The sequence below is a fragment of the Numida meleagris genome, chromosome 4 (genome assembly GCF_002078875.1).
Source record: "Numida meleagris isolate 19003 breed g44 Domestic line chromosome 4, NumMel1.0, whole genome shotgun sequence".
In the NCBI taxonomy this organism is placed as follows: Eukaryota; Metazoa; Chordata; class Aves; order Galliformes; family Numididae; genus Numida; species Numida meleagris.
Window position 1 is genome coordinate 31,814,633 of NC_034412.1, and position 27,687 is coordinate 31,842,319.

General features: G+C 36.9%; 1 long non-coding RNA gene across 10 annotated transcripts in view; it reads right to left on the reverse strand.

Moving 5' to 3' along the window:
• The window catches only part of LOC110398570, a 107,372-nt gene that overhangs the window by 43,434 nt on the left and 36,251 nt on the right, over positions 1–27,687 (reverse strand). For all 10 annotated transcript variants that reach the window (XR_002438475.1, XR_002438473.1, XR_002438474.1 and 7 more), the window contains one exon: positions 25,422–25,525. This is a non-coding gene — a long non-coding RNA (uncharacterized LOC110398570). The remainder of the gene's footprint in view (positions 1–25,421; positions 25,526–27,687) is intronic.

The window sequence follows — 27,687 nt, forward strand, 5'->3', positions numbered from 1 at the left end:
TTTTTTTGGTGGGGGGGAGTGTTTGGGTGTTTTTTTTCTGTTTCATTTTATTTGTTTGGTTTTTGCACAGGACTTGCCTATGTAAATTGGGATGTATTTCGTAGTTTGTGGAGCTCTGGTACAGAAGTGCGGAATTACAAAACTGGTAAGTTTCTCAGTTCCAAAAACCTCTCAGCATGTTGAATCATATTTTCTTAAGCTAATAGTAACTTATCACCTCCTGTTCTATACATAAGTATATTCAAAGCATGTATAAGCAGTGAACTCAATGAGATTTTCTTTTCATGTACAAGGGCTGCTCCAAAAGCAATGCCTCCTATTTTATGATGCTGGCCCACAACATCAGGAGACACATGTTGATGGTATGGAAGTAGAAGTTGAGCTTTCTGGCCAATATTCCATTATATTTTGTTGCCATGAGACAGACAGCAGTAGAGGGGTATTCTGACAAAATGGCATCTGACATAGAGGTGTGTATGAAGCAAAGGTGTGGAAGTGAATTCCTCCATGCGGAAAAAATGGCACCCATTGACATTCACTGACACCTGCTGAACATTTATGGAGATCAAACAGTGGATGACAGCACAATGAAGCAGTGGTAGTGTGTTTCAGCACTAGCAATAGTGATGTGAAAGATAAGCCATGTTCTGGACAGTCATGCGCTGTTGTCACACCATAAAATGAAGAGCATCTCGATCAGCTCATCCACACGAATGAGCAGATTAAGACCAGGGATCTGTTAATTTAGCTGAATATCAGTCTCAAAGCGGTGGAAATGACAATGCTGCCAACACTAGAGTATCACAAACTTTGCACTAGGTGAGTCTCACAAATGCTCACACAGGAACAGAAAGACTACCCTATGCACATTTGTCAGGACCTGAACCAATATGAGACTGAAGGTGACAGTTTCCTGGATCTCATCATTACCGGTGATGAGACATGTTGTCACCTCTACAAGCTGGAGTCAAAACAGTCCGTGGAGTGGCAACGTGAATTCCTCATCAAAAAAAAGTTCATGACACAGCCCTCCGTGGGTTTAGTGATGTATGCTGCCTTTAGGGGTGGGAAAGTGATGATCCTTCTGGATTGCCTGGAACACAGACAAACCAGCAACTCTGACCGCTACATTGCAATGCTGACTAAACAACAGGCTCAAACTTCTAGAGTCAGGCCAGATGATAAACACCAGGCCCCAAACCTGTTTGAAGACCATGGATCACATTGCTAGCCTTGGCTGGACCGCCCTACCCCAGCCACTGTGTAGTCTGGATTTGGTGCCTTCTAACTTTCATCAGTTTGGGCTGATAAAAGATGAACTGTGTGAGCAACATTTTCCTAGCAGCTGTGAAAAAATGCGTCATGTCTGCAGATTTTTACAAGCACGGCATGCAGGCTCTTGATCATCACTGGTGAAAATACATACGTACCGGTAGTGACTATGCTGAAAAATACTGTTATGCAGCTGAGTATTTTCTTTATCAAATAGAGTTATTGTGCTCTTTGTATCTGTTACAGTTTCCTTGGAATCCTTGGAATACAGTTTCCTCCTAAATAGGAGGCATATCTTTCAAAGCAACCTATGTATTTTCAGCAAGATTTCCTATCAGATTTTAATTTTTGCATTTCCTTGATCTGCTGGGCTGGGGACGTGAAGAATATTTTGGTTTACACTGCCTTTTTTTTTATTAGCAAATGTACAAGAAACAAATATTCTAACCTTATCATTAGCTTTTATTTAAATTTCTTTACTTTTTCTACTCCTTTCTGGTCATGGCACTATTAATTAAATGCTACAGATATGTGTTAGCATTAAGCAAATGTCCAAAGTCTGAATTTATGCTTGATATTTTCCAATGGATAATACCGAGAACTATTTAATGCCTACCAGACTATAGCATAAGCTGACAATTATGAACGCGTTAGCCCAACCCTGTCTGTGTAGCTTCTATAAGCACAAGCTGCACTGCAGATTCAAGGAAAATAATGAAATCCTAAACATTGAAAACCTTGTGAAAGTTCGCTTTACAAGTAACATTGAAAGTCACCTTAAGGAAATGATTATTTCAGCATCCATTTTGAAGCAAAAAGCTCATCAATTTTGCCAGAACTTCAGTCCTGATATCCCATTTGTTATTAGTGAAGGATGGCTTAAGTGTTTCCAAAAAGACACATACCATAAGACAGCATGTCAGATTCTAATGATTTCACTGCAGCTTGTAGGCAATAAAATCTCAAATTTAATGGTAAAGAAATAATTACTTGAAAAGCAAACTTAATGACTAAGGAAAACCTGAACTCATTGGTAACTCTAGCCCTTCAAAATAGTGTGCTTACTTTCCGGAGTAAAGGCAAATAGTTTGCAAGTAAAAGGAGATTTTGGCTGTTTAGATAAATCTAATTCATACATGAACTCTTTAGTAATACGTATGTTTTTAAGGTGCACCTTTTCAAGGATATCAACATTATAATCTGTACAAATCAAGAAAAAAAAAAAACCTTAGAATTATGGAATGCTGCAAATCCTGAAATACTAGTTTATTTTTAAATAGCATTCCTTTCCAGCAAAATCTTAGCATTTAAAGGGCTCTCACTTGCTCTCTGTGCTTTTGATGGTTCAAGGGTACAAAGAGAAATTTTAATGCAAAAAGGTAGAAAAATAAGATATGAAGCTTTTCCTACTAACTTTCTTCATACATTATCCTTTTTTTTCCAAGACTAGAGATATTATTTAATCCTAAATCTGTCAGTAGATTTCAACATATCAAATAGCATAACCTCAGAAATTCCTTTAGATAAACAATGTAAATAACAGTTTAATAACATCAGAGTAAAAAATCATAGATGGTGTATTATCATAGCAAGACCAAGCCTATGTAAGAAGATGAACAAAATGTACCAGCTTTGATGAGATTCAAAATAGAGAAATGAGTCGTGAGCTTTTCATAAGCAAAACTCAAAAAATAATTCTAACATCGCAGAGCCAATATTAATTTCTCAAATACAGGGTTGGATAACTTCATATTAATAATAGCCATAATTCTTTACCTTACATAGCTTAATGTACAGCTGTAAGTAATATCCAATTATTTGATGCTTTTAAAGAAAAAAGTTATGTTAGTAGCAATAAGAAAAAGGCTTTCTTCTGGGATGTACTCTTTGTTCATCTTGCTATTTCTACCTGGATATTTCTTTTCAATTGCTTCATTCAGGAAACCAGAAAAAAAAAATGTATTTTTGATCTGTGATTAGCAGGTTAGCTCAACATACATGGTTTCATTTATACTTTATATATTTTCAGTCTTCCAAGGAAATAAGTACAGCACTGAAAATACCCTGACAGTTTTTATTTATATATATCTGGTATACAATTATAGGTAGCCATAGGGGTCATAGATGAAGAAGATATGAAGATATAGCTGTGTGTAGAAAAATGAAAAAAATTCTTGTGTCTACATAGGCATTGGAGTGGAGACTCCTTTGTGAGCACCTCTGCTGAAGTGATATTGTACAGAAAACCTCCCTCAGTGGCACTATTAGTGTCTTATTGCACTAAAGAGGAAAAGGTAATGGCAGGTGTTGATAGCTTCTATTGTTTATCTGCCTATTGTGACATAGTAATTATGGTTTGCTTTGGTTAGACTTCATAACAGGCTTGCTTATAAATTGCTTTATTACAATGAATTAATACAATGTATTACTACAAAGGTACTATCTCAGTGATATGACTCAGAGTGCCTAAGTAAATGATAATTTCTTTGTGACAGAACCTGATCTACCCTAATCTAGAGGTCAGCTTTGCAAACCATAGCATGCCAAATGCTGTCATTAGATGTAATAAGTACAAGCTGAAGATCAGGCTGCACTCTGAAAGGAACTGCAAACACATTTATAGTCAGTTATGTTTCAGTCAAATCAAGAGAAATGGTAACTATGCGATGAAAACACATGCAAGAGCCATGTCACTCTGCATGTCACAAGGTTCAAATCATGCAGAATGCTAAATTAGAATTGCTGAATTGCTTTAAATTCTGCCCTCCCCCAAAATGATTCACAGCAGGCTTATCTGCATAAGAAATTAATAGTTTTGGGATGTTCCTTGAGTTGCATGGACCCACAAGCCACCTTCAAACATTCAGCTTTGGCATATCAAGGGAGGTTTGTAACTCACGCCTAAAATAGAAATGCTGACAAGCCTTAAAATAATAATAATAATATTTACCTTTCCCTATAAAGTCTGTTGAGGCATGTATTTATTCTTTTTGAATAATTTAGGAGGCTGAGTCACCAGGAGGAAGAAATACTTTTGGAATCAGAAAAAAATCACCTTGGGACAAGAACAGATGGGGACAATTGACCATAAGAGGAATGCCTCTAGCTTTTACAGCAGTGAAGTTCCTAGACAGGACTGAATAATATTCAGAGGATCTTTTATGAAAAGAACAGGGTAATACTGCTGTCTAAGACACCATAATGGAGAGCACAATGAACCAGTGCAGTTCCATACAGCTGCTGTTAAAATAAATGAAAGAGATTATACAGATTACTCTTTTAGAAGTATCGCAAACAAAAGATCATGGAAAGTAAATTTTTAATCAGTTTACACAATAAAATATTGTGCAGAGGTGTAGTTTAAGTACCGCGTAAGTCAGGATAAGCCGGCACTTCCATTATGAAGTCCTCGCACTTAGCTGTACAATGAAAGCCATCAGCACATTTTGTATCAGACATATAAAATTCTTCTTTTATTCCACTGCCTGAAATGCTCGGTCTAGTTCTTTCTGGGATATTCAGGTATAGTATATTCTGCAGTTTGGTTTGGTTTATGTTCAAATAATCAAATAATTGTCCTTCATGTAAAACTTTGCCACTGGCTAGACTCTTCATGAAAATGTACCTACGTGTGATAGGAAAGCCTGAATTCAGAAACCCGATAGCCAGTAGGACTGCTTGATATGGCTGCCATGTAGATGCCTCTCTTTATACTGATTAAACTGTTTCACTGTTAAGCAATAGTTGCAAGCAGCAGGTCCCTTGGAAACTAGCTGGAACTGAAAGAAATGTTAATGTATTTAGCTGGGTCTTTTCACAGTGCATTACTCACAAGTGTTGCAGAGGGTGTGATGCTTAAAACATAAGTATCTGTATATCAAGTGCTGACTAATCTTTAACACATTTTCAGCCCAAGGTATTTAACAGCAGTTAACTGGAATTGCAATCATGTGCCCAAACACATCTTCATAAGTACATTTGTCAGCAGAGCCAAAGAAACTAATACAGCAGCTAAAAGCGTTCTGATTTCCTTTCATTGGAAATGCTGTCTTCTGTTGAATTTTCTGCTATGCACTTCCTTCTCTTCTTTTGGTACTCAAACTCCAGAAAAAAAGGGAAATCCTAGCTTTTTGGAATGTAAATGTCTTTCACACTTCTCCAGTTGTCTGGAGCCACATCAGTTCTCAAGTGGATGCTAAATATGTACCTACATACAGAGAGCTCTTCATGTTAAATGAAAGGTTTCTTAAGGTCACCAAGGTGCAAAGTTGGGATATATTCTGATACCTCTGAATGTAACAGAAGTCTGGCATACTTAACCGAGAAGAGGACTTTTTTGGATAGCTAAAAATGGTGATAAGCATCACAGCACTAGTCACCAGTGCCTGAAAACTGCCTTTCCTATTCCTTCAGACAACACGCAGCTTCTTGTGAATGAAAATCTATGTCTTCCTGAAAAGTGGTCTTATTTCTAGATATTTTTAAAAATTTTACAATATTTGCATTCTTCTTTGGAAAAAAAATATGAAATAAAATCCTTTTAATTGAGTTTTCCCATATTTTGGCCCCTCAGATTCCATTTTCTTAAATTTGAAAGCAAACACATAGTGAAGAAAAGGTTCACTAAACCATTTCCTTGGTAACATAATTCCTAATGAATCCTTTCATATAATCACGCATATCTCTATAAATATATTCTGAGCAATAAACTATGATTGAAATTAAGTAAAATACACTCTTAAGGTTGATTTAATCTCTTTTTACCAAATAACTATTAAAATGAAAATTCTCTCACAGGATGCTCAAGTCAAAATGAGGAACCTGATAATAAACACTGGGTAATAAAAATAAATTAAAAATCAAATCTTTATGATATATTTTCCTATCAAAATGAAAGTAGCAAATTGAAAACAATAATGATACTCATCCACGGTTACAATTCCAACAAAACATCTCAGAATTTGATTTACAATTAGTGGCATCTTGAAAATGAGCCATCATTTTGCATTTAAAACTGCTACCTCTCAATCCATCAAGTATTAAAATCTTGATGCTGATTAATGATGTTCTGTCATGCTGTTTCTCTGAGCGAGGCTTCACAGCTACCAAAGCTGTATTATTCAGTACACCACTAGCATGTTTTTAGGTTGCATGCCTCCCTCGTGGCTGGTTCAGATGTTACCACTGTGTTCATACGCAGTGGATATTTGGTGGTTTGACAAAAGTTAGTATCCTCACCAGGATATGAGCATAGGATGTACACATCATTGGCTTTCGGTGTTTTATTGGCACAAGTTCCAAGCACCTGGAGAAAGTGTGCTGAATGCAAAATCCAACTGTAAGGAGCAGCCTTCCAGGGGGAAAGCTGCAGTGACTGCAATGTACCATTTGGTTTTCCAGTGAAAGCACCATTATCAAAAAAAAAGCTCAGGAATTATTAAGATCCATTGTGAAAGAGGAAGGCAGAATGCTCAGAAGTATACAGGCTGGTCTAAGCAACTTCCCTATGAGCATTTCAGCTTTATTTTACTTCTAAGAATTTGTGATAGGTTCTGAACTATGAGATTTCCCTATTCTAATCCTGATGGCAAAATATTTTTTAATTTGCACTGATGTTCAGTTTCACCTGCTGTTAGTATCATCCCTTTTCATTATCAAAGGAATGGAAGAAACAAATCTATTCGTGCTTCACCTTTCACTTACTCTTTTGTAGTGCCTCCATCTGGATTTGGAGAAGAGAAAGAAAAAAAAAATGAGAAAACAGAGAGAGAAGAGACTGTGGAAGAACACAGAAATTGCACCTGTTAAATCAAACTATGAATAAGCTATTTTCAGAGAAAATATTTGATAGTAAATATATTTTAAATGCTATTTATTTAAAATGTGGATGACTAAAAATATTTACAAGTTCTCCATTTCAAAGAAAACCCAGTATATTTAATAAAATTTTGATTTGTGTAATGACTGAGACTAAAAACTTTCTTCTGTTAAAATCTTCAGGAATCTTTGCTTCATATAAGCAACTAGATAATGACACTCTGATTTAAATACTAAAACAAAAATAAAGAAGAAAGCGTTTATAGATGCCATAGTTGCAGACTATCTCATCCATTTATATTTTGATGCACAACAATCAGGTGTAAGTCTCTCCTTAGAACTATGCATAGGTATTTAAATTGGATAAAATGGAGTTTTATGCAATATTATCTAAAAAAATTGAAATTGAATATTTAGATACTAAAATATTTTTATATACAATAAAAATGTACAATGGAATAGCATTTTTACGTATCCATACATGTAAGTATTTGAAGTGGCTTTCCCAAATTGTGAAAAAATAATTGAAGGATAAAATCAAATGAGGAAATCTTATCTAAGCTCTTACACAATCTGTAACAAAACTATTTTGTATGTTATATTGCCACTGGATCAATTAATACAAAACTAAAAAAAAAAAAAGGAAGGGTCAATTAATGCCTAATTTTATTTATTTGAATCTGCTCCTAATCCTCAAAGAATTTGGATATCGACTTCAGCAGACAGATAATGAGATCTTTACTGCTTTGAAAATTGCTCTTGTAAAAACTTTTTCACAAGAATGATCCAGTTTTTAAAATGGTAATAGGGAAGAGCTATGACTAAACAAGCAAAAAAACATCTTCAGAGCTTAAATCAGCTACACCCTTTTGTTTGAAGTGACAAGGCCTATCATTAAACAGAAAAATTGTGCTTCCCCAGCATAAGACACACCAACAATGCATTCTTACATTTTCTTTCTTACTGATATTACTTTTTCACACATAATTGGTTTCACATATATTTGAGGAGTCTAAGCTGAAAGCCATTTGTTTTCTCCCTAACACACCCAACCAAGGCAAAAACTTTCTTAAAAGTTCCTAATCTTATGAATATATTCTACATTTAGCAAGTATCTCTACATCTACATCACATTAGACATTTCTATGTCTACATCCCATTTCCTAATATAATCTTTCCTTTATATTTTTCAGGGTGTAAAATTGGCCTCCAAAATTGTCACACAGTCTCTCTCTCTTTAAATCTTGTGAACAATTATTAAACTTCTCAAAAGAAGCTAAAATAAAAATGACTGCTGATTACTGAAAGAACACAGAATTTGTAATATGCACATGTATTTACAAGGACACGTTAGTATTTGGCCTAATCTCTAAGAATGGTGGAGAAAGGGAAGGGATGAGAAGAAAAGCAGAGAAGACACTAGAAAAAGGGGAAAAAAAAATGGATGGGGAGAGAATTAGAAAAGAATTTCAATAATTTCCTCTGCTGCATGGAGGAAAAGGACCTAGGGGTGTTGGTCAATGCTCAGCTGACCATGAGCCAGCAGTGTGTTTAAGTAGCCAAGAAGGCCAGTGGCATCCTGGCTTGTATCAGAAATAATGCAGTCAACAGCAGTAGGGAGGCGAAAATCTCCCTGTACTCAGCTCTGATGAGGCGGGACCTCAAGTACTATGTTCAGCTTCAGGCCCCTCACTACAAGAAAGACATCAAGGCCCTGGAGCATGTCCAGAGGGTAACAAAGCTAGTGAGGGGTCTGGAGCACAAGCCTTATGAGAAGCAGTGGAGGGAACTAAGGTTGTTTAGTCTGGAGTAGAGGAGGTTCAGGGGAGACCTTATCACTGTCTACAACAACCTGAGAGGAGGTTGTGGCGAAGTGGGGGTTGATCTCTTCTCCTGTGTAACTAGTGATAGGACAAGAGGGAATGGCCTCAAGTTGTGCCAGAGGAGGTTCAGGTTGGATATTAGGAAAAATTTCTGAGAAGAAAGAGGGGTGAGGCATTGGAACAGGCTGCCCAGGGCCGTGGTTCAGTCACTGTCCCTGGAGGTATTTCAGGAAAGGGTAGATGTAGTACTTCAGGAAGTGGTTTAGTGGGCAGTAGTAAGTGGATGGTTGGACTAGATGATCCTAGAGGTTTCTTCCAGCCTTAATGATTCTACTTAGGTTGCTCCAAAAGTAATGCCTCCTATTTATTTCCATGGAAGCTACAACAGCTACAAAGAGCACAATAACACGATATTATAGAGCAAATTCTCAGTTGCAAAACACTATTTTTCAACGTAGTCACCACCATCAGCTATGCTTTTTTTCCATCTTCTGATGAACAAGAACAAGCATGCCATGCTTGTCAAAATCTGCACCAGTGAAAGTGACCAACTGCCGCTGTTGCCACTGCTGAAACACACCACCCACCCCTTCACTGTGCTCACATCCACTGGTTGGTCTCAATAAACATTCAGCAAGCATGAATGAATGTCAAAGAATACAATTTTTTTCCATATGGAGGAATTTAATGACTAATCTTTATTGCATACTCACTTCCACGTCAGATGTCATTTTGTCAGACTGACCTTCTGCTTCCATCTATCGGACAGCAACAAAATGTAATGGGGTATTGGTGGAAAGGTTCAGCCTCTACTGCCACACCACCAACATCCACTTCTGACATCGTGGGCCAATATAATAAAATAGGAAGCATTAATTTCAGGGCAGCCTTCATAGATAAAATTTTAAAGAAAACAAAGGAAACAAAAAGTCCTCCAAACAGAACAAATATCCAATTAGAGCTGCACATTAGAAGAGATTATTGGAGCTCCTGATGAACACCTGAAAGACCACAGCAGTGGTTTGGAGGATGGTATGTGGAATGAAGAGGAAACACAAGCATCCAGATCCCACTGCAGCAACACATAGGATTTAGTCAATCTTGATTAACTATTTTGCTTATTAATTTCCTTATTAACATTCAATAAGAAATAACAAAGTTGTCTTGAATTCTTAGACTTTGATAATAAAGCCATACCACAGGTGACTAATTACATTGTGTATCTTTCAATTTGCATTTTAGTGTCTGATGTTAAGCAAAAATAGCTTTTTTGACCACATGGGGAAAATTCCATGAGCATCCTCTGTATGAAAATGGGCAAATGAATATAAAAGCAAACTCAGTTAGCTAAAGTGGGGGGCAAACAGCTGCTGTCCTCTTCCGGAATGCAATTCCCCAAGAAACCACCCTTGCACAATGTCAGAAAATTCTCCTGCAGCAGGAAGAAGAAAATCACCTCAGCTATGTCCCCCATCTGCCAGACAGTGCTAGAGTCTGGGGGAGAAGCTGCATCAAAGAACTTCTAAGTCAGCCCTGAACAATGAACCTTTAAAATGTGGAAGGGAAGGGAAATAAGAAAAGAGAGCATTTTTTATGTCTTTTAAATCAACATTTGAGGAGACAAGCATTGTTGGATAGTCTCACTAAATGACAAAAATGATCAGGTCACAAACAAGGAAGAAGAGGAAGTAGGTTTGAATTCCCTGCATGTAAAAGGTGTAAATCTCAGGATTTCCACTTGTCAGTGAGTATTCCATTATATAAAAATACTTAATAAGTATCCCAGAAGAACAAATAGATACCACATGTAATTATTTCAGGAACAAAATCCTACTCCTGTGCTAACGTTGCTTTAAGAATCCCAAAGAAAGGTACACTTGTCTATACTCATTTCTGTAGAGATAATCCAATGCTACATGGTAAACAGAGCAAAGAAGGGGATGTCAAATGATTCCAAAATGTAAATGAGACAAAGAAAAAAAGCAGTAGCAGGTACCTTCATATATCACCATTAAAAAAATACAAAAAAACTTCAACAACATACAGACAGTAAAACTTATGAGAAAAAAAAACATTGATGCGAAGGATTATGACTTTTAAAGTGTAAAACTAGTATTCCTTCCTCAACCACACAAGTCAAAAACATATTCTCTAAATTTTATACTGAAGAAATCAGGAACCAAAGCCACCTAACTATCCTTATGTTTCCCTGTCATAAGATTAAAAAGTTCCTATGTGGTATATATAGCCATAAACTTAGGATTCCTATCTATCAAAAGCTTTATTAAAGTAGAATATCAAAAATAAATTAAATGCCACTCTGTAAACAAGAAATCCATGGTGGTTTTTTTTTCCACTCATTTGTCAATGTGCAGTTTCATTTCATTTACTTTCTCTTTTCCTGTCTGGCATTTGTTTTGTTTTGCTCCTATTGCTAGCTGTTTAATTCCACTAAAAAGAAGTATTATTCCTTTAAAAAAAAATGGCAAGCAACTATTTGCCACTCATTACATTACCTTAAACCTCATCATTCTTCTCCCTGTGTCAACCATTTGGCATCTAAATTACTTCCTCTTATACTCTTCCTTTACAAGTAATATTCCAAATCTGATGATCTTTTGGAAAGCATAACCTCTCATAACGGTATGTATGAATTCATTACTTTCCCTCTCCCAGTAATATTATCCCATCACAAGAAATACAGTGACTTTTGAACTTAAAAACTTTCTAAACTCTATAGGAGCTGATGAGCAGGGGATTTTTACTTCATCTTTCTCTGCACTGAATCAGAACAGATTTAGTATCAGCTTGACCTGAAGATTGAATTGAATCATTAGGTAGAATTGAACACATCTAGAAAATATGTAAAATGGTGTAGTGATATATAATGTAACGGAGTCCTTCAATAGCTCTTCTGCACAACTCTGAGGATGTTAAGGAGGTTATTTATTTTGCCTCACACTTTCATTCTGATTGTTCTTTCTGAAAGCTTCCAGACAAAAATATATGTATTCTAGGGAGACCTTTTTTAAATATAATTCTTTGTAGTATTGTCAATAGTAGTTTTGCATACTTAGGAAACAAAAAGGCTCATTTTAATGCTTTCTGAAGTCCTTTGATTTCCAAGTATTATGCTTTACCTCAATTAATATTTATAAAAATATGTCATCACCACAAATATATGTGCCTTTATAGGTTTCTGAAATAGAGCTTCAAAATATTACTACAAAAAAACCATATGTTGCACTGTTTAAGAAACCAATTTACCTGTCTGACCTTTGATTAATCATTTTATTAGTCTGTCATTCCTAGCAGGAGTTATTCTTTGGATACAGCATGTACAACTTATGGAGTTAAAAAAAAAAAGTTGAAACCATTTTTACATTTCCTAATGACCTGGCTTTGTGATGAATCTTCCACAAGTCGGCTGATAGAAAACATAGTTCTTTGATTATTCAGTGGTGGGATGTGAGTTATTTACTGGAGATTTGTTGTTTTGTTTTAAATTATTTTTAATTTGTGCTTGCAGTCATGTTGCAGAGAGACATCTTTTTCACAGCTTTCCAATCAAAAGTTTTGGAGAAGAGGGGAAAATAAATGCCATATACAACTACTTTTTTCGCCAAAGTCACTAGCTCCAATTTTGGATGACTTCAATGACTCCGTAGCACTGAGAGGGAACTAGAACACATTTTGCACTGTGTTCTGTCTTCCCTCACTTTTTACTTCAAGGGAACATTTGGCATTCTTGAAGCAGTATTTTCTTCTCTCTAGGCTCTAAACCATAGCCAAGCAAAGTATCTCTGCATATTTTATGACCACATTAAACCTGTTGAACACTCTTGCCACAGCTTTGGGCTTATTTTTTAAGAACACCCTTTCCAACCAGATTTTCATTTCATTCTTAATTCTTTATTACAGCACCTTCTATCTTCTTGAGTTGGGTTTCTGATGCTTTCTTCGTAAAGCACCTTCTTTGACACAAGTCTTTTTCTAGAAATCTTTCTCATCTTTTTCTTTGCCAGATAACCTTTCTGAGTGCTGATTTGATGGAGAGTCAGCCTACCTTCAATAAGTTGTGTTTAGTTTCTTAGAAGAAAGTGTCATTTTCTACCTGTTGCAACATTTGTCTTTTACTGGGGGAAGGCTAACCTTCTCCAAATTTAGGCAGAGCATTGTAGTCTGGAATAAGTAACAGAGCATGAAGAGAGACCACATTAACTCCAAAGAACATACTTTTTAGAAAGATAATAATTTATCCAGGTGTCAGCAGTTGTTGTAAAAATATAGGGAGATAGTCAAGGAAGGCTCTCTGCTTAGCTTTATCACATTAGTCTGTTGAAATTATTGATCCTTCCTTAAAGGACTTCTCTCAAGCACTGTTCCTAGGTAAAAGTTGGTTGTTCCTTTTGTTTGAGGTAAAATGCTTCTTCAGTGAACCATGAGCAACCTAAACTGTCAGTTGTATGGAAAAAAAATTGTACAAAGCTGGTTTCTGTTCAATTTTGTCAATTAAATTGGAACCTAAGGAACTGGATTACCCATTCCTTGTTATGAGGACACATCATTTTAACTATGTTAACTTTTATTTAACATTATTTTTACCCATGATTTTCTTCCCTTCTTCAATATAGGTTGTGTAAAATGAGCACTATGTTTTTTTCTACTGAAGTGGCTCATAAGTAGCTAAAGTATGGGACAGTTAAATTAGTTTGTAAAAGCAAGAGCAGGGTTGGCCTCTTCTCACTGGTGACAACTGACAGGAAAAAGGGAAATGGCCTCAAGTTGCGCCAGGGGAGGTTTAGGTTGGATATCAGGAAAAACTTCTTTACAGAAAGGGTTGTTAAGCACTGGAATAGGCTGGATCCTCAGGATGGTGATTGAGTCACCATCCCTGAATGTGTTTAAAAAGCGTTTGGATGTGGTGCACAGGGACATGATTTAGTTGTGGGTTGTTAGGGTAGTATGGTTAGGTTGAGGTTGGACCTGATGATCTTGAAGGTCTTCTCCAACCTGAGCAATTCTGTGATTCTATGATTCACCTTCATATAAATGAGGTTGCCTTTTCCAACACAATCTCTTTTCTCTCCACATCTCACATGAAAATTTAGGCAAATATACCAATACAAGCAAAAATATCTGAAAGAAACTTAAAAAAGAATGCAAGACAAATAAATTTGGTATAACAAAGCAAGCCATACAAATACTTAACAGATGATAAATAACTGGAATTACCTACAAAATAAACATCTCAAAGTCACGCTTTTATGTACCCTCTAAGAAGTTTCTTAATGGATGTTAGGTTTTTGTTTTTTTTTTTACAAAGTTTTGTGCGTCATATTTTTAATGCCACTTTTTTTCCCACATTTATTTGCATGTTCTAAATCAAGCCAAGAGCTGAAGTTTGTTCAAGAGATCTTTTTCCAACTGCTTGCTATTGATTTCCAACCTTGATTTCCAGCTGAGCTAAAATCAATGTTATATCAACAATCTGCTTTTTAAAAGTAATTTTAAAATATAATTTCAGCTGCTAACTTCAGATTGCCCTTATATCCTTTCTCAGTGCCCTCTTCTTTCTTTAAGTCCACCACATACTCCATCTCAAAAACTCAAAATTAGTGAGATATTATTACTTAAATGCATTGATAATAATATTGTTTAGATCTTGCAGTGACTACCTGTTGCCTTCTCACGGTCAAACAGGACTAGCGTTCGTTCCTTGCCAATGCTTGCTCTCTCTTTGCAAATCTGTATTTCCAATTGTGAAATAACAAATAGGGAAAGGGTGAAGATCTGGTTATCTCCTGAATTACCACAGCTTTCATAAATGAAAATTAAATATCTTACGCATATCTGCAGGATCTCACGTTATTAAGACTTTTTATTTTTAAAAAATAAACAGAGAGCTGTAATATCAAATTTAGGTATGGAGAGTAAAGTAATGGAATAAGGAGTGGGAAAAGATCACTTGAAAAGGAAACTAATACTCGATAACCTTCTGTCTTTTCAGGTAAAAGTCAACTCTTCAGCACATACATTAAAACAAAACACTTCTCCCTAGCTTGAGAAGTACACTGATATCATTTTTTTTTTTCACATGCTTACTGTGTTTCTCATACTGGTTCAGAGCTGCTGGTCAAAGATGTCTTCTAAGACTGATGGAGGAACTTCCCCATATCACCTATAAAAACTACTAATGTGTTATAGTAAGACTATGCCTATAAAGTTACTAATATATATCGTCCTTGCAGCCATCTCCTCCAAGAGATACAGTCCAGTTATATCTTTGATGGAAAAATAAACTGTTTTCTCTGTATGTTCCGCATAAGCAGATCTCTATTAATTTGAAGAAGTTACATATGTGCTGTCTATCCCCACAAAGTGAGTTGCAGAACTGAAAAATGCATCAGTTAAATATATACTTTTCATCCTCTTTACAATTTCAGTTTTTAAATACTTTTTTTTTTAAACTAAGTTCACATGAGCACTTAGCTTGGAAAGTCATTTGATTTTGACATGTGAAAATCAGAATGAGATACTGTATCTAAAGCCAAAGATATGCACATACCTATCTTCAAAACTTAGATCTTCTAGTACCAGCTTAGAAATGTGACAAGACTTGCTATGCTTTAGTTTTAAAAGTACCCAGTGACTTTTTTTTCCTATTCTCCAGGTGTAATGACAACTAACTAGTACACTGATTACTTCAGAAAACTGCTTTCATAAGATATGCAAATAATGAAAATCTTTAGCTAAAGGCCTTGTCCTCACACTGCATTTATAAAAGATGCCCACATATTTTTTAGGATTTTGCCACTACATATTATGTACTTTTTCAGCTAGTAAAACTGCCTACAAGGAAAGATCCCTGTAAATTTTCTTTTCCCTCGGTTTTAGCTGTCACTTAAAGTGTATTTGAAGAATTAGTAGAAACTGCTGTCAGCAAGAGAAACCAGTGGATTACATAAACAAACTTCAATTTTACTTCCATGGGTTGAAAATGAGAATAAAACCTATTTCTTTCAAATGAGTGATCTTTTTTCTGTGCTGAAGTTGTGATTGTGACCTCTGGCTGAGTCACCACAACATGTCCTGTGATTTCCAAAAAGGAGTTAATCAGCTTTCAGCAGTGCTAAGAGCATTGTGTTGCAGCACTGACATTATCAGCCAGTGACAGCATGGTCTGATGATGTAATCCTTCTGACTTTGTGTTACAGTGCTGCTCCCAAGCACCCCGCCTGTATGGGTACTGTAGGAGTGGACCAAATGCATTTCCAACTCTGTCATCGCTTGCTGGTATGTAAATGCCCGGCAGCCACCCACTGTAGCTCCAATGCAATGGAGTTTTGTAACATTAATTATGGCTGAGAAGTATACTGGAAAAAAAAGATTTGAGTGCAATAGTTATTAGCACATGTTAATTTCCACCTGAAATCAGTACATTTTCATATTTATGAACATTAAGCTATGTTATTTGATCATATTTTTAGTGGTGGTTTGAAGAAAAGTGTGTTATTTCTCCTTAACATTTTATTTATTTTGCATCTTATTTCATACACAAAATTAGATTTTAAATTAAGTCTCAAGAAACATATTTGCTTCCTGACTAATAAGAAAAGAACAAGCATGCAAAAAAAATCTGTTATGGAAATTCAAAAGTATGGAATTGTGATTTAAGCAGCACTTGGGAGGGAAGATGCTGTTATTTTGATAACCACTGGACGCCCATAACACTCTTAACGAAAATAAGGATTACAACAGTTATCACTTTTTCTTCACACCACTTCAAAAATCTACAAATAAAAATGACGGTATTTGCTCTTAGGAAGCTGAAATTCAAGGAGACCAGAGAAGGCATCAGTGAAATGCTATTTTCATCACTACTTGTACAGCAGCTACAATCCTGTTGCTTTTTTCTTTTTTTTTTAAACATGGGAGATGCCTCTAGGCAAATATTACAAAGAATTCTAAAACCAAAAGTACAATTAGGCCCAAGGCCAACAGCCTAAAGCGTGACTCAGTCGAGGGACATCAGATCACAGATCAATATCTCTGGTAAAGATAACAAAAGCAGAACTAAGCAGGCTGCATTCAGGCAAAAAAAGTAATGAGTAGCAATATCTTCCTAGTCGGAGTTTGAAGAGCACAATAAATTGAAAAGCATGATTTGACGGTCATATGTTGATGTTATTGCTATATTCTTCCGGGAAAAAATCCTTTCAAACAATCAAGCTACAACCATACTGTTTAATGCCTCTCTATTAACTGCAAACCTTAGTGATTTAATATTATTTTATCTTCAGAACCTGTAACTACAGAACCATATACATAACCTTCCCCATGTGAAACGTCTCAAAGATTTAAACTGGATTACATAAAGAATGAATGCGTGGCCAAAATTGATCTGAAAGGAAGAAGTAAACTAGCATGAATAAATAATGCGTAATGAAATGCTGCTTTTGAGGCAACTGTTTTTTCTAAAGTTACCTGGCTTTCTGTAAGGCAGCTGGGTTCAAATGTGTGCAGCCGCAGTCAGCTGGGATCTTTCCATTTGCCACCACTACCTGAGGTACCACCTCTGCGGGCAGAAGCTGGGTGTCCCCTTGTGGACACAGCCATTGTGCACGAAGAACTGCCAGTTGTACTGACAGCATGCCTCACCTCGTGCACATCCCCTCATCGGCTCAGCAGCTGCAAGGGAGGTGGGCATGACAAGGAAGCAAACTTCAAGCAAAATATTATCATGAAACAAGTGTTGTGGGTAGAAATCTCCTTTGTTTCTGAACTTGCCTTCAGCAGCTTTTAGAGTCTTCCTTTTTTTTTTTCTGACAATTTTCTGGACTCCTGTTCACATGGATGAAGTCATAAATTCCCTTCTCAGGATTCACTCTAAACCTGATGGGAAAGCAAACATCTTTGCACAATGTTTTTTCCTTGTGTGTTCCCCCAGCTGCTTTTGCAACACAAGCAGCTTTGCTCAGCAGCAAAGCCTATTCAAGCTGTTCTTCTGATTGCCTGCACTAACATGAGACACCCATTTAAGAAGATTACAAAATAATGATGAAATTGCAGTATTACAGCATTGTAAATCTCATCGGTGAGTACAGAGAAGAGCTCTCAGTGTAACAGATCAGTATTTCTAGTTTCTCTCTTTTCATAATTTGACTTCTCTGAATACAAAGAAACTTAAAAGTGTAGTATTTTAAACTTAATTAAATACTTCATGAGATACCTGTATATAACGCTTATACGGTAGTTTAGAAGTTTAATTTCACCTCAGAGTTAACAAATGAATAGCAAGTGATTAAAATGCTATTTATCGTACCAGTAACTTCTTTTGTAATCATATATAGTGGCACTATTAAATTACCTTGAGAAAGCTTGGTTGCACAAGCTTGGGTATCAGTCATTTTTGTTCTGCACCAGTTGCATGGATTGGAAGTGCTTAAAATTATGAAGGGTCACAATCTGTTGAAAGGCCCAGTAAGACAGCTAGTACATTAAAAACATACATTGTTATCAAATACTTGACAAAACAAAGTCATGAACTTGTGGAACTTCCGCAGTCTGGTTATAGTAGTTAACCCAACCATGGGATTTACATGTGGGATTACTCTTACTTCAAACAGCTTGGCTGGAATGCTTGGGTCTGCAGCCAAGAACATGCTTCTTCTAACACCTGAAGTTCACTGGGACTGCAGCTTTCCTTCTTCCTGCAAACAGAAAACTGAAGACTGCTGAAGTTACCTCAAACTCCAATCTCATCATGAAAGCAAACTTGCTGTTCTTGCTGGAGGACACTGTGCTCCCTGCAGTTATTCTCAGCAAAAAATGTCCCTTTTCTTCCCTGCTCTTCCACTCCCCTTAGGGGTTTGTGCCTTGCCCTAGTAGAAGACTGTTGTGCACTCTGCTCCGAGAACATGTAAGCTTGCTGCCCACAGCACAGTGGTGAATAAAAAGAGGAGTTCTCAGATTGGATATACTATTTATGTTTTCAGCATCTTAACCATGCTGTGAGTTACTGAGAAGATTCAGTGCTCTCACTTACCCAGACACCTTTTCTGAAGCAGTTGATATCATCAGCTGAGCAATTTATGCCCATATTCACAAGTGGTGCATCCATCCAGGCTCTCACTCAAAGTATTACAGAACACATTACCATATATATATATGGTTTTATGTACAGATATTATATATGCTTTCATACGTAAAGATGTTTTAGTTCAACATAATTTCTGAAAAGAACAAATCCGAGTAGGTGAAATCCTTTTCTTATTGAACTTAACAGCTTTAGGCTGGGACACATTGAGAAAGATTTCTAAACTTTTCTCACAATTAAACGAAGGTGAGAAGCTTTTGGAGCTGATGTTTCTCCCAAAACTAATGGAAAGAAAATGGCTGTAAGTGAGAGAAAGCAACACTGTGCTCCTCCTACCTCTGTGTTGGTCCTAGGAGCAAGGAAGGTACCCAAGGAGAGGGATCTGTTCTGCAGTAAAACTGTAGATGTGACATACAGCTAGGGGGGAAAAAATGGAAAAATATAGCTATCCTTTCTCATTCATCAGGAATACTTTAGCCACAGATAAAGCTCCATCTGAGCTACCTGCTTAGGTAAATTATCTTGGAAGGATCTTTATACTGCATCATTAGCTGAGAGCTGGTTTGCATCTCTCTTGCGAGCACAGCCGGCAGCAGCACATTGTCTCTGCACTGCTGGCAGGCTGCTGCCCCAAGGCCCTCCACTATGGGCCTGCAAAATATGCAGTCATTATTAACAGAGCATTGGCTCAATTTGTTAAACGTTTCAGAAAGGTGGTGGCAGAGTGAGAATAGCTGTAAAGCTCGCAGCAGCCTTCTTACCCAGCTTCTAGCCATTTAGAAGTTTACCTTATTTCCATCCAAAAAGGTGAGTGTTTTTGGATGTGATTAGGTACTTCCAGGGATTAGCTGGAGAAGAAATTAACACAGTCACTTATTTTTACTGTAAGGCACAAATACTTCTACAATTCTTGGTCTGTTGCTCCCATTCTACTCAGTTGTTTTCAAGTAATTTGAGAAAACATCCTTATAGCTTAAAAATAGGCCTTTATAGCCAAATATAAAAACAGCTGAACTTCTTTGGAAAAGCTTTATGATCTGCAGTTCAGTATACTTTAGTTACATGGAACATTTCATCCTCAGTGTAAGCGTTTTACATCTGAAAATCAAAGTTAAGCAAAACATAATTCTGCCTTCAGATTTCAAATGAGCTTTGTCAGACAACATATGTTCTCAGAAACGCACTTTGGGGACTCAGGCCTTGACAGACGGGAAGCACTAACAGGATGAACAACCAAGTGATATGTTCCACCTCTGTTTTCAGTCATGCTATTATTTGCAGTACTTGTAACAGCAACAACAAAAATGATTATTCACAAAGCAACAGCTGTCCTTCTTCTAACTGCTGTTAAACCTTTTCTCTGTCACGATGTCTACAAAAAATTTCACAGTGGTTAGGTAGATGATATTCTGAAATCACCACTTATTCCAAAGGTGAATGCCATTTCTTTCCTGGCCATTTCTTCTTCTCTTTGCTGTATTTGCCTTTGTGAATTGGGACTAAGTTTTGCTGTATGGTCTAAATATTTAGGTAACAATGATAGAGACTCTAGATATGAGAAATATTTTTTAAATGTGTGAAATATCATGTTTATTGTTAGACTGAAGTGCAAGTTCTCAGTTATGAAGATCTGAGCAAATGATTCTAGCATTCCTACTAGGTGATAATTTACACCTATTAATTAGGAAATTACATCTAATTGGTCTCTCTTAGGTAACTATACCATGCTGAACAATCCGATGTGTAAGACAAGCTTTAAGATTCAAGTTGAAAGAATTCCAATGAACAGATATGTCCAAGTATCCTAGGAATGCTAACATTCGGGTACAGCTGAATTAAGAAAACCAAGCATTTCCACCATAACCCTAGCCGTCATTTTTGGGATAGATCACAAGAGAATTTTGGGCAAATAAACAACTCTTTAGGTATATTACTCAATTCAACAATATCAAAGAAACCAGGCATCACTGGCCACCTTAAAACTCCTTAGCTATTGCTGTTTTCACCACCAGCCATACAAAAACCCACTTGATTTCAAGAGTAGTATGTTCACAGCTTTAGGCACAGAGGCAGCAAGATTCATCACCTTGTCTCCACCTAGTAGATCTATCTGATAGGTGTTCTGAAAATATCTTATCATGCCAGATTTCTTAACACACAAACTGTGAGGAAATGCCAGGGGTGAAAAAAGCTGTCCTAAAATGCCAGGGGTTCAAAAACTCTTCTGAGTACTAGAGAATCAGGTTTGAAGCTTTGTTGAAATGTGAAACTTCTCTCGCTCTGGGATGGGGATTGCTAACTCTGATGAGAATAGCCCAATCCTTTGGCCATGGGCATGCTCCAGCAAAACTCAGTTTCTTTAGTTCTGAATGTTAGGGGGACAAGGAAGGAGAGAAAGAAAATGCAAATATGTCCTCCATCCATCTAAAAACAACCCAATGATCAGGTTTTTTATTCATATCAGTTAAGCGCTAAAAAGCTATGTGGAATATTCTAAAGGTAAAAATCTTCTCTGAATATGTATATAAGAGCTTGAACGACTTCTTTGAATTCTTCAATTTCAATAGTAACCCATGAAATGCTGAACTGAAGTTGTTCAAATGGTAACTAATATTCAAATAACCCATCAAAATTGTATTTGCAACAGTGAGCATCATGAAAAGAATTTGGATAAAGGGGAACAGATGAAGAGAAACCGTAAAAAGAACTCAGAGGAGCTGTCAAGGTCCCCCAGGACAGTTTTAGACAGAACTAGGACACCATTCACAGGGAAAGTTGTTGTTTATGGACACTGAATGCTCAGTCCCAGCTCCCTTCGAAGGAAGCAGCCAGAGAGGAAGTCGTCTGTTCAGCTGTGATTGGAATTGAATTTACATTTAATTTTCTTGTAATCTGGTGCTTCCCGGTTTTAAAAGTAGAGGTCCAGATTCAGTCCATGCTTGACTCTTGGATACACGTCCACGAGGAAGTGCATAATCTTGTGTAGTATTTTCTCTAGCAAATCCAAACAAAAGAGGGAGAGGAAGGCATTTACAGGACATCCCAATTTATAGTTCAGAGACAAAAGCACTAAGGAGTTACACTCTAAGTTAAATACTGACACACACTATGGAGTAAATGCCAGGAGAGGTAGAAAGATGCCATCTGTGCAGCTTAAGCAATGCTTTGGCAAACTACCTCCCTTCTGTGAAGAAACAAAGGCACACGGCAGCTTCACAGACTGAGCACTGTGTTTCAGAGCTTATCTCAGCATCCAGCATTCCAGTATCTAATGAAGGCTGACAATAAAGCTGGAGAGGGACTCTTTATTGGGGGGTGTTGTGATAGGACAAGGATAGTTGCTTTAAACTAAAAGAGAGGAGATTTAGATTACTGAGAAATTTTTCAGTCAGAGCATGGTGAGGCACTGGAACATGTTGCCTAGAGAAGCTGTACAATACCCATTACTGGAGATGTTCAAGGTCAGATAGGATGGGGTTTTCAACAACTTGGTCTAAGGCAATGAGTCCCTGCCCATGGCAGGAGGGTTGGAACTAGATGGTCTTTCAGGTCCCTTACAACCCAAACCGTTCTATGATTCTATCTTCTATGATATTCCTGTGAAGCAAAAAACTTACAAATTCTGCAACAAATAATATTGAACTTTTTTTTTTTATAAATTCCAGTGAGACATTAGACCATGGATGCAGGTGATTCTTTAAGTGTCAAAAAGGAAAATAATCTAGCATGAAGCCCAAAAGACAATTTACTGTTAATAACCTCCAGCATAGGTAGGTGGGTGCAGAAAAGCTGGACTCTGAGTTCTTACACCAGACTTCCTTAATGGTTATCTTTAGACAGCTTCCCACCTAGCCTGTCAGCACCTCTGTGTCACACTCTTAGGCACCTTCCAGTGCATGATGTGAGGTTACGCAGCAACTTGGCTGTCCAGATTTCAGAAAGTAATACAGGAGCCCAGAGATATGGGATGTAGCAGCCATTGCAGCTCTAGCTCTTTGCCAGTACTTAGTCACAGGTCTCTCCTATAGAGACAAAACAAACATTTTGAACCATCTACATAGTATGCATTATTGGCTAAACAGTCAGTTTATGAGATGACTATATTTCAAGACTGTGGAGTCAATATACCCTGGCGTTTTGACAGAGAGTGGGAGTAGGAGGAGGAGATATTCCCCTTAATACTTACTAAGACTGTAGAGACATTATTATAAATACATGTGGAAATACAGAACATCAGAAACTAGCAACCAATTAAAGCCCTTATATCTCTCTGTTTCTTATCTCTATCTCAATTCTTATCTTATAAAACCTTTATAGAAAGGAAAGACCATTCTAAAGGCAGTAAGTGGAGTTCAAGTTAGATAACTGATTATAAAGTCTCCAAAGGCACCCGAGGCTCTCAGAAGTAAGGATAATAATTTAGAAGTTGATAATCTACCTCTGAGTGCTTCAGCCACAAAACTCTCCACACTGCTCTAGGTGATCTAGAGATACTGGAAGCAAGATAGTCACCTCAGTTCACACCACCACAAAATTGCCTTTTTCCTTCCAGAGAGGGGAATCTGGCAGTGTCAAAATACTGCATAATATAGAGCTGTACACATTTTAGATTTCACTAGTAGCCAAGTTTAGATTTTTCCAGTGAATTTGATAAAATGAAGTGATAGTGCAACAACTCCTACTTTCACCAAAAGAAATGCAGTGATTTACACCTTTGCTTAGCATACTAACTTTTAACAGAGGCTCAATGGCTATACGCCAGGTAGATACTTATAGCAATCACAGGCACAAAACATATTTGCATCTTATTTTTGCATGTCTCTAATATTACAGTGCAATAAAACAAGGCAGAATAATACGTCATACTACATCAATAATTTCCTTAAAACCAGAGCCAACAACATGCTGTACATTACTCGCTTGCATAAACACCTCTTCTTCAGGTGGTTTAATGCCCCACTCAACAAGTCATTGCAGGCCATTATGGATTTGACTGTATTTCAGGCAGTGGCTGTTGGGAAACCCCACAGGTATACATGTAAATCACACAGCTGCAGCCTCCCTGGGAGAAACACAAGTCAGACCAAGGCACACCTTGGGTTAAAAGGAAGGAAAGATAAGGAGAAGCTAGGACGAACACCTCAGTAAAATAATCTTGTAGACTTAGTGCATTTTCTTTAACTAAGTAAAGTTAGCAGATTAGTTTCATTTAAGGAAAATGACTAGGAACAGTGGTGCTTTCATTTATTCTTTTTTTAATATATAGCCTCAGGACAGGGTAAAGCTGCTTTATTCTAAACTGTGCTTTAATTAAGATTAGACAAAATGGAAGAGTTTTATGCATAAATATCAATGTTAAAAATAGCGACACACCTGTCTGATACAAATTCCAATTAGAATGGGCTAAGTTTGAATATGAGAGCAGAATTTGGGTTAAAGGAAAAGGGTTTAAAAAAAATCTTTCAAGCTAATGCAAATTTAGTCACTTCAAGAAACAAATTTCACCTGTTCTCACAAGCCTTCTGGCTTTCTGGATGAGAATCCAAACTTCACCACTCTGAAAAGAAATGTGTTATGGAATCAAGATGAAAATGTTAATGCTAAGTCCAGGCATTTAAAAGCTTAAAAACGGAAATGTTATTTGAAACTGGGCAAGAAATTCTGGCAACTTTAGACTAGCTGTTAAGTCACAGAAATAAAAGATACAGATATGAGGTTCCCAAAATCTATTAAGAAAGCAAATGAGCCACAGTGCTCTTTTAAAAGGACAGTGCATGTTTCAGGGAATTTGTGTATGAAAAGAACTTCCAAACTGGCATTTATCAACTTCAAAAGGATTTTCTGAAACAAATTTTCATAGAGCGATAAAAATCTCTACTGCCCTGTTGCTCCTCTCCCTGTAATACTACCTTCTTCTTCTGAGCCCAACACCTAGAACTTACCTTAGTTTAGTTTTAACAAGCATTAAAATAAACCAGTTCTTCTGTGTAGAGCTAAAACAGTTTCTCAGACTGAAACTGGCTCTTGCTGAAACTGCTGAATTCAGCTGCATTCACCTGCCTTTAATTAAGATTGCTGCAAGCGTAGGTATTCCCAAACTATCCAAATATGATCTGCTGAGGAAATCAAGTAAACACGGTTGGAGACTCCACTTGGAAATTATGTTGCACGTTAGGAAGGTAGTCAAGAAGGCACATGTGGAAGGGAGCTCAGATGAAAGGAAAAGATGGCCAGAGCAGACAGATGGAGAAAAGCAGTATCCAAGGGAGTAGTGGGGGTGGTGACAGCTGGAGCTGCAACTGAGTGCCTTATTTCCTCGGGTGCACAGGGAGATGGTGCTTTTTGCACTTTTGAGAATGAACAGGAGAGGGTCAAAAGCTAACTTGGCGTCATGAAACAAGATACAGTACCTTGACTGCTGTCCACCCCTGCGGGTCAGGGGGCTAACAGGGAACAGGCTGTCTGACGTCTGGGCACTTCAGGCATTCCTATCCACCTTAAGCATATAAGCATACTGAAAAAAATGCAAACACAATTTTAGTCATCTTCACACAGTACGCACACACATATATAAAAATACATATGCACAGGACAACATCTCTTTGGAAGCCATAAAAGTGTATAAAGCATCCTTAACTCCGCTCCAGAGCTTTCTAGAGTAGCATACAAATTTATACATGCGCACTCCGACAGAATCTCTGACCAAAAGAGAAGATGCTGGCATGACAGCAATCAATTTACACACAGCACACGTCCAGTCCTGCCAGGGGAAAGAGGGCAAATAAAATAGAGTGCTTGCTCTAGAGTATTCATAACCAAAATACAGGATGTAAAGAGGTCAAGGAAACTAAAGCCTCACAAATACTGAAGGAAACAGGTGTTGTCGTCTCCCAGAACTTCCAATCTATAAAATGGAAACTTTTGATTGACATCAGACTGTGCGTCCCTGGAATGAAATACAGATCTATAGCTTTTATGAAAGTAAAGTATTTCAAAGAGGGCATGGAGGAGAAAAGACATTTTAAATATAATCTCTCTTTCAGGAGGAATTTCTCAGTGTCAGTTCATGGCACTGCTGCAGCCTTTGATGCTACTTTGACAAATATTTTCTCTAAGGTGAACTACAAGTTGGTTTAGCTTAACTACTTTTTTCCCCACTTTTAGCTAATGTAGGAACTGCATGCTCCCTCTAACAATTCAAGGATCAGATAATACAGGCAGCTTAATTTTATTAAACTGATACCTCTTCTTATTAAGGTTATCTAGATCATTAACTCATGACAAAGTATTGTGTTCAAAGTAATTTTATTTTTGACATGCAACAAAGAGCAGAATTGAATAAGAATTGAATAAGATGTACCACAAAGGTCAACTCATTTTGTATTTCTAAATTTCCTTTTAAATTATTGTTTGTTTGATTTATTTGTTTATTGATGTATTTGTTATTCTGACAAACTAATAAAAAATATCCAGATATTCCTTCTTCTTACTTCCAACTTTGGAGCGGCATATGATTTTCAAGATGTTGTTTTAAAATTTTGCCTCAAGTTCTTGGCTTACAATTGAATGCACAAATCAAGCCATTTATCCCTTCCACATTGCTTTGCATTCTTGAAATAGTCATCTAACGTGAAAACAGTCAAAGCTGTAATAAGGAGAGCTGCCAAGATAACAGCAAGAATATCTAACCTCTAGTTTTACCTCAGAGTTAGTATGTATAGTACAACATTTTTAAATATTTTGTTTTACACTGAATGTTTAAAATTTGGATTGAGAAAAGGATAAAACAGGTGATAGGAGCTGTGCTGCCTGAAAAGCCTCATGGCCCTCAGCCATAGTTCTTTTTTTTCCGTTAATGGATTAGTTTAAGAGGAGAAATTATTTTCCTGTTCAGCCAACTCAGTCACTCAATTTTCACTTCATGCACAATTCTTATGGTCTGCCATCTCTATCTCCTCCAATTTTCTCCTTCCATTCAACTCCTGTAATTCCTTGAAGCATAATGTAACGTGCAATGGCAACTTACACGGCGGTATCAGAGAACACTATTTCTTTGCTTCTGAATAGTTCTTGTATTTTTCTGTGCATAACTTGGGACTTCTCTGTAAAAGGATTGCAACTGTTCAAGGTTCCATTTGAGATATAGAATGTTCTCTATAAATTGCCCTAAAAACCTACATACATAATTGTACGTTCCACTATTTTAGTATTTTCCAAGACATGGAAACACATGCTTTCAGTTTAGTGGAAAACTTAACCTTTTTTTCCTAATGATATAAAACTACAATTTCTGGTTTCTTCATCTAGGGATGAAGTTCTACCTACAAGAAAAGCTGTCAGTGGTCAAGGCCAAAATTTACTCATTGAGACCTCAAGCACCATTTGATGCGTAAATTCATGGCCATAGTACACTTTGAGGGCACCAGCAGAAATATCTCCAAGTTCCGGGCTCAAGACATTTCTAGCATTCTTAGATAATAGGTACAGAGCAGAAAAAAGGTAAAATAGTTTAAGTAAGAGACATTTCTCCAATCCTACCTATCAAACATGTACTGATTTATCATAACCTGGTATGAGTGGAGATTAGTATCTTTTCTCTTTATGTTCAGTAAGAAAGGTAGGAGTATATGAGCACAGGAAAAAAGGTCAAAAAGTAGAAGCAAACCATATGGTTTA